Below are 8,600 nucleotides of genomic sequence, written 5' to 3'. Positions count from 1 at the left end.
AGATGCTATCCTATCAAAATGGGCCAACATTTCTAAATGCTTTCAGCACCTTGTTGAATCAATGCCACGTAGAATTAAGGCAGTTCTGAAGGCGAAAGGGGGTCAAACACAGTATTAGTATGGTGTTCCTAATAATCCTTTAGGTGAGTGTATTTCATAATGGACTTGACCCTCCCAAGCCCAAAAACCAGTTAGCCTATACATGCAGTGTATTATTTTGGAAGCACTTATGTTGTACCTTGGTACACTAAACAGTTATGTCATAATAGGTTTTATCTGATCATGCACTGTACCTTCCCAAGCCCAAAAACCAGTATACATTAAGTTTATTATTTTGTAACCACTTATGTTTTACCCTTGCGCACTAAATAGTAAACTATTTAGTATAAGTATAATTCAGACCCACTTTTATTTGCTATTTTAGTGATACATGATTTATGATTAATATTTCAGAACATTGACAATATACTCCAAATGTATTTCAAATACATTATATAATACTTTCAGTTTATTTCATGTGTGCTAGTTTATTTCCAGTGTTTTAAATTATAGTCTGAATGCTAACACCTTCAGCTCTGCAGTCGACTTGAATGGACAGACCATCCTTTAACCTCCTTGGCAATATTTACTTAGATATGGGGTTACACAAACCAGATTTTTCTGTCTCTTGACATTTCATGTATCTTGTGCCACACTCTAATTATAAGCATCCCATTCAGACATGTTCAGTTAGTAAAAATAAATTAAAGACAATAGAAATGTATTGAATTTCAAAATTGCTTTATTAAAACATTCTGACAATTTGTTGTGTGTGTAAATCAATATTATTTCCTCTTTCTATCCATCCATCTTCTCAGGAACCCCTCCTCCCTTCCATCCATAGTCCCATGCTCATCTGTCACTTTATATCATGCACACCTGTCAATTTTACATTGCACTATGGTTGTATAGTTGTGTAGTTATTATTATTGATGTGTTTTTGTACAGTGTTATTACTGATTGATTGTGTTATTTATTTTAGTTACTGTTACTTTTTAACTTTTAACTGCACTGTCGGGAGTAGGAAAACCAAGCATTTAATTGCCGTAACTTGTTATTGCAAATGACAAATAAACCTTTTGAACTTGAACCTTCTTCTCATCTTCATAAAAAACTCCTTCCAGGTAATTTCTTTATCCATACCCTTGGCCTGGTAAATTGACAACCATAAATATATTTCCCTGCCAGTCCGGGGAACCCTGAATGAATGTGAGGACTGTTAGGTCCCTGTTTTACTTCCAAATGACAGAACCAGCACAAACGGCCAGTGTGCCACATCTGCTTGTCTTTCTGTTGTTCCATTTTGTCAATTGAAGGTCTTGTTGAAAGAACGGGGTAGACAGTAAATCCTCATAATACATTTTGGGGGTTGTGAGGCCCCCTGCTCCATATGTTTTAAATACTTTTGTGGAGCAGTAAAAGTACCTAACATGCTCACTGAACAAAGAAAAAAATTTTAGGAGCCATCATTCGTGTAAAAGGACTTGAGTTGGCAACATGAAAGGCAGGTTCTTGTAATTTTTTTCTTTGTTCTGTTGTTGCTCTGATTGTTGCTGCTTTTCTATCAGTCCAATAACAATCTTCTCAATTGCAGCTTCAGTGAGAGGAGCATATTGTGAGGGCACAACTGCAGGTGGCAGCACAGTTACTGAGACACAGGTTGGGTCACTTTCCATGGTTAAGTGCTGCCACAGTTGTTGGCTCTCCAAGAGATTTTCAGGACTGTTTTTTTTTTATTTGGCCAGGTGTTTAATATACCTTCCTGTTTGGTGGTTGTGTGAAGGAGGCTATTGGGGTCTGCACATGAGCTTTGCACCATAGAAGCATGTTCACGATCCACCGGTTTCAGCATGTCCTTCTGTCAGTTGAGGGGAAGAGCAGAGCACACTTGCTCAATGTCCTGGAGTCCAAACCTCTCTTCCGGACATTTTGCGCTCCCAGTCACCTTTACAGAGGCCATGTTCAAGTCAGTAATCAGTACAGGGGTCAAACACTGCAGGCAAAACCACACCTGGCTGTTTGAGATTACCAACCTCTGGAAATTCCACCAGTCATACCCTGGGCCTGAAATACCTCTGGGGAGACATTGTTCCCTGTCACCCATTGAGCCTGGTGGAAGTGGTAGCCCTCTTGCTGTGAAGTGCGTCTAACTGGAATCCAGATGGGCACAGATGCCCCTGGACGTGGCTGAGGTGCAGTGCGCCACCATTCCTGTAGAGAATCCCATCCTCCCATTCTGGGTCACTGAGACAGCCTAAATGATATGAAGCAAAGGGTAAACACTATTAATAATGTAATTATTTGATACCTTTCAGGCTAATGTACAAATAATACAGTACACTGTATAATATACACACACAACCTTCAACTAGACAAAACTGGACAATTCTTGCACCTTACATATCTTGTAGTATAATTTTTCGTGATTTATTAATGCTCTCAGTCTACTGTTTTAATGCTCAGTCTAATATTCTTACTTGTTTTTACCTTTTTGTATATAATTACCTTATTATGAAATGTAGCTTTCAGGATATTCTGTACTATCTATACAGAAATAGCTATAACATTTAAGTGACTTATTATGAAAGCGTTCAAATTGTGTAATTCGTGAAAACATAGAATATTGTTGTTTGTTATTTCGATCGCGCTATTATAATATAATGCTTACAAATATATGTGAGAAACGTACTGCATAGTTTGAACAAGTCCCCATTTCAATCAGATTACATTCAAACAAAAATCGGCTGAATGTCCGCTATATTTCCCATACATTTGCGGAGTCCTTACGTGGCCTTACGTATATTGCATCCGTAGTGGTTTAGCACTAAACATAGACAACGAATAGGAAAGGATTTAAGACACTTAGTTAAAGAATCCACGGCTGCCGCGCGCGGGCCACGCTAGCTAGATCCGAAAAACTTTTTTTCCGGCCCATCCAAGGGTTTATATTACAGAAAAAATGCCTGAAGGTAGCTTTCGATTATTGCAGTGTCTAAGTAAAAAAATTTCAAACATTTGCAGGGTTGATGAATAGGAGAAGAACTACCATCTGGTGTAAGGCAACAGGTTCCAACTGATATAGATTTTTTTTTAAACATATATTTATTAAACTAAAAAAAGGGTGGCTTGCCCACTTCAGGTTGGTGGAGAGTGCCTGCCTCAAGTGGAGGAGTTTAAGTATCTAGGGGTCCTGTTCACGAGTGAGGGAAGGATGGAACGGGAGATTGACAGACGGATCGGTGCAGCTTCTGCAGTAATGCAGTCGATGTATCGGTCTGTCGTGGTGAAGAAAGAGGATGAAGCGGTAGATGATGACATGATGACATTTATTAAACTGCATCCAAACTGCACAGAAATTCTCTGGTCGGATCTAAAATTCACATACAGTGGAAATAAAAATTCTACACACCCCTGTGAAAATGCCAGGTTTTTGTAATGTAAAAGAACAAGACAAAGGTAAATCATGTCCGAACTTTTTCCACTTTAAATGTGAACTATAATGTGAACAATTCAGTTGAAAACAAACTGAAATATTCGAGGGGCAAAACTGAAAAATAAAAACCTTACAAGAACCTGGCATTTTAACAGGGGTGTGTAGACCTTTTATATCCACTGTAAATTAAACAGTCCAAATGAAGCAGTTGAAAATCTCTAAATGGCATCTGCAGGTAGGCTATCTAACACTTTTCCTGCTTCACCTGAAGGCCACCTTTACCCAGGCACTAGCTAACCAAAAAGTACCACAGGTTCATTACAGCCCCAGTCAAAACATATGCTAGTAAAGTGAGAACGTCATGAATACCACATACATCTGACTTAGTGTGATGTACTACTATCACACATCTTAACATTAACACAAACATGTGATACCACCAAATTACAACATTAAATAACATAGCATTACAACATATCAATAAATACAAACATGACAATGTACAATGTGATACAACCAAATTAAAACGTTACATAACATAGCTTTACATCATAGTAATAAATACAAACATAATATACCATGAGATACCACCAAGTTACAACATTATATAACATAGCAACGTAGTAATAAATATAACACTAAATCACAGGATTATCCAGGGGCATATCAAATTCCTTGTGGTAAAATTTTTGAAAACAGTACACAGTGTCTGGATACTGTAAATACCACAGGACAGGTACCACAGGTACAGACATTTTTGAGCTACAGGGCAACCCTGCCACCTAGTGGCACAGTTGATATAGCAGCCAATATATGCATATAATTTACATGCTTATTATGTACTGGGTATAAATTACAGCTGTGCTCATAAGTTTGCATACCTTGTCAGGAATTGTGAAATTCGGGCATTGATTTTGCAAATATGACTGATCATGCAAAAAAAACTTATTTTATTTAAGGAAAGTGATCATATGAAGCCATTTATTATCACATATTTGTTTGGCTCCTTTTTAAATCATAATGATAACATAAATCACCCAAATGGCCCTGATCAAAAGTTTACATACCCTTGAATGTTTGGCCTTGTTACAGACACAAGGTGACACACACAGGTGAAAATGGCAATTCAAGTTTAATTTCCCACACCTGAGGCATTTAAATTGCAATTACTGTCTCTGTATAAATAGTCAATGAGTTTGTTAGCTCTCACTTGGATGCACTGAGCAGGCTTGATACTGAGCCATGGGGAGCATAAAAGAACTGTCAAAAGACCTAGAGCTTTATGGTCACAACCATAGAGCTTTATGGTCACAACCATAAGTGCTATGCTTGTAGAGGGGTCAACAAGGCTTATAGTGAACAGAATTCCATCCCCACTGTGAAGCATGGTGGTGGCTAATTTATGTTTTGGGGATGTGTGAGCTCTAAAGGCATGGGAATCGTGTGAAAATTGATGGCAAGATGAATGCAGCATGTTATCAGAAAATACTGGCAGACTCTTTGCATTCTTCTGCACAAAAGCTGCACATGGGACGCTCTTGGACATTCCAGCACAACAATGATCCTAAGCACAAGGCCAAGTTGACCCTCCAATGGTTACAGCAGCAAAAGGTTAAGGTTCTGGAGTGAAAATCATGGTGCTACTGCTTAAATGGGCATCCTGTCTCAGACTTCCTTGCCTTTTTTGTTGGTACAGATAAACTACCAACCAAAACTAAAGATCCCCCCCCCCTAAAAAAGCATGATCCACAGCCACTGTGTTTTGGTTGAGATTCAAACATTTATCTTTTTACCATTTATGCTGTGAGACATATTTGATTTTGAAGCGGACACAAAAATCAAGATATTCTTATCTGTTTAGTTTACCATTGCTAATCAGAAACAACTGTATTCACCAACAAAATCTAAATGTATCCCTGAATGAAATTAACATCTGAATCCAATTGTCTGAAATCCAAAATGGTCTCTGGTTAAGTTAGGCAAATGATTGCCATTAGACCACATCCTTCATGCAAGACTTTCAACTACAAAAACCTAACAATATTGTCTAGTTCAGGAAAAAGTTAGATTTATTTGATAGTGAGGAAGACTTTGAACTTTTTGTAAGGTTCAATTAAGACAATATCTTGTTCTTGACGGTAAACGTTTGTGCTAAACCTGCACCAGTGGAAGGATTTTGCAAGGTGTGCATTTAGCTTTTTTGTATGTATACATAATATGTAATATCAAAACATTGTTATGATTGAATGAATGGCACTGAAAGACCAGGTTTGAGGTTTCTATGACTATTATTGAAAAGATATATGGAAGTTTTATGAAATAAAATACATTTTCATAATCTAATGGATGATTTAATAAATCAATATTTTGTCACCAAAACAATGGTTAAAGTCAGCCATGTATAGTTTTGGAATAATATGCATCAGGTTTTAAATGTATTTGAAAAATATATTGATGATATAATAAATAAATAAAATAAATAATGTGTTTTCCTTGATTGTTAATTAATCAATAAATAAATACTTTTGTCACCAAAAGACAGGTTGAACATCTTTAGAATATAATGCTCCAGGTTTGAGGTTTCTTTGACAGTTACTGAAAAGGATATTGAACATGTATGGAATAAAAAAAAATTCATTGATTTATAGATAAGAATGTCGAATGAGAAGGTTTTTTAAATCATGAATATGAAACAAATCTCACCTTGTAACAACACATTATGTAATAACATTGCATTAAGTAATTACCTGACAAAATGTAATAAATGTCCCCATATTTTGTAATAAAGTGTTACATAATGCAGTGATTGTTACAAAATGTGGGAGTCAGACTTTTGTTTACTGAAAATGTAATAATATGGTGCATTATGTAATAACCAACCAAATTGGATTACTTCATTCATGAAAATCATTATAACATAACAATGTTTATTTTATGCATTCTAGCATGAATTATACTGACTCAAAATTCATTTGAAAAGATACAATTAGTTCAGTAGATTAGTTGTATCTTTCAATGGCCAAAACTACATCGTGTCACTGTATTCCTTAGCTAAACAGAAACTGAACTTGAGGTTTCAACTGCACAACAATCAGTGTTTTACTGACACAAAGTATTGGTATACACACAAATGTCAGGGAACACATGTGCATGCACACACACACACACAGCTCTGCCATTAAAGATTATGCAAATTGTGACTATACAGAAAGAGTCCAAAAATGGTTGCATAACAAAAGACCAACAGTGAATTCTTTCAAGTTCTTTAATCTCTCAATGCCCAATTATGGTATATTTGTACCACTATCTAGCAGTGTGGCGGGAGAGCATGGGAAAGTTTCAATTCTGTAGTCCAAATAGGCTGTAGCAAAAAAACTTTGAGACCATCAGGGTGGCCAACTCTCAACAAAAAAACAATAAGGCAATAAACATTAAAAAATAATTAATATGTGAACTATTCCAATGAATACATTCCTATGACCTTAAACAGAGTGTAGGAAAACAAAATGTTTCTGTCAGAAACTTTCTAAGATCAATATTATCTTCTAGGCCAGTGGTTCCCAACCAGGGGTACTAGGACCCCTGGGGGTACTTGGTTTTTCCATAGGGGGTACTTGAAAACACTCATGACACCATAGACTTACTAGTGAAATTAACATGATTATTAGCATAAAGGTTTGAGTTACTCTACATTAAACTAGAGATAAATTAGAGAAATGTGCCATAAATATAGTTTTTGAATTGCATTGGAAGACGGAGAATAAGTTGGATTGTCTATTACTGGCTACTAGTTGAAAGGCAACATACTAAAAGGTATGATATTGAGCGTGACTAAAATTATATTTCTCTGCAAAGCATAAAAATATAATTTTAGTCACGCTCAATATCATACCTTTTAGTATGTTGCCTTTCAACTAGTAGCCAGTAATAGACAATCCAACTTATTCTCCGTCTTCCAATGCAATTCAAAAACTATATTAATGGCACATTCTACATACAAAGTGGCAATCCAAGGTGCTTTACAACTTTAGATTAAAAGACGTTTTTGAAAAAGAGGCAATTTATATATTAATAGACTATTTGTAAGAAAAGACAATTGATATATAAGAACAATGAATAAATGAATAGAGTTGCAGTTAAAAACTAGATTTAAAATAAGTTTGCATTTCAAAAGGACTCAAATAACTTAACTAAAAGTCCTGATTGAAAGTTTTTTTGAGGATTAGGCTACTTTTAAGATAGACAGGGAGTCTGGTCCAGGTGCAGCATGGGTTGCTTCACAGTTTAGCCCTGGCACTCACCATGTTTTTCCCCAAGCAGCATTACCTTGTATTCAATTATGCGGCTGACATGAACCCAATGTATTGACTTAAGAATCGGGGTGATGTGGTCTGAACTTTTGGTTACTGTAAGAACTCTAGCAGCTGCATTTTGAATAAGCCAAAGCTTTTTGATTGTCTTTTTGGGAAGCCCTGTCAAAAGACCATATAGTCAACCCTGCTGGAAATAAAAGCTTTTATGTGTCTATTTAGGTGAACTGTAATGCCTTGGGTGGCACAGAGGTCATAGGGGTCCTATTTAATATTATTTAAAATCCAACTCCCACATTATGTAATAATTATTTATAAATGTGGGGAAATATATTACGTATAACTTTCAAGCTGTTCATTACAAAATGCGGCAGATAATGACAACATTGGGTACATAATGAAGTGAACATTTATTACATTATGTCAAGTTATTACATAATGCGGTGTTATTACATAATGTGTGAAAAGTGTGTAATTAAACATCGGTGAAAAGTATGTAAAATGTACTTATCGAAGTTGTTTGTTTTTCCATTCTCGAAAAATTATCGATTGGTTTCATTTAACGTTAGTGCACTGCAGAGTTAATGATAGAATACCTGTTTGTAGGGGGTCGCATATCCTTGAGTAAAACGACTGTTGGTGTGCATGGTGGTTACGTACAACATACTTTTTAATAACATTTGAATGATAGGACTTGAGTAAAATGTGTTTTGCCACCTCAGGCATGTCCTCCTGGAGCTTGAATGCCCCTTTATGTGCCCATGAAAAGCCTACTACTCTAATTATATAATTAGTAACATATTCTATCACAGATTACA

This window comes from Esox lucius, chromosome 24, assembly GCF_011004845.1.
Source record: "Esox lucius isolate fEsoLuc1 chromosome 24, fEsoLuc1.pri, whole genome shotgun sequence".
Classification (NCBI taxonomy): domain Eukaryota; kingdom Metazoa; phylum Chordata; class Actinopteri; order Esociformes; family Esocidae; genus Esox; species Esox lucius.
Note: the sequence above shows the minus strand (reverse complement) of the source record.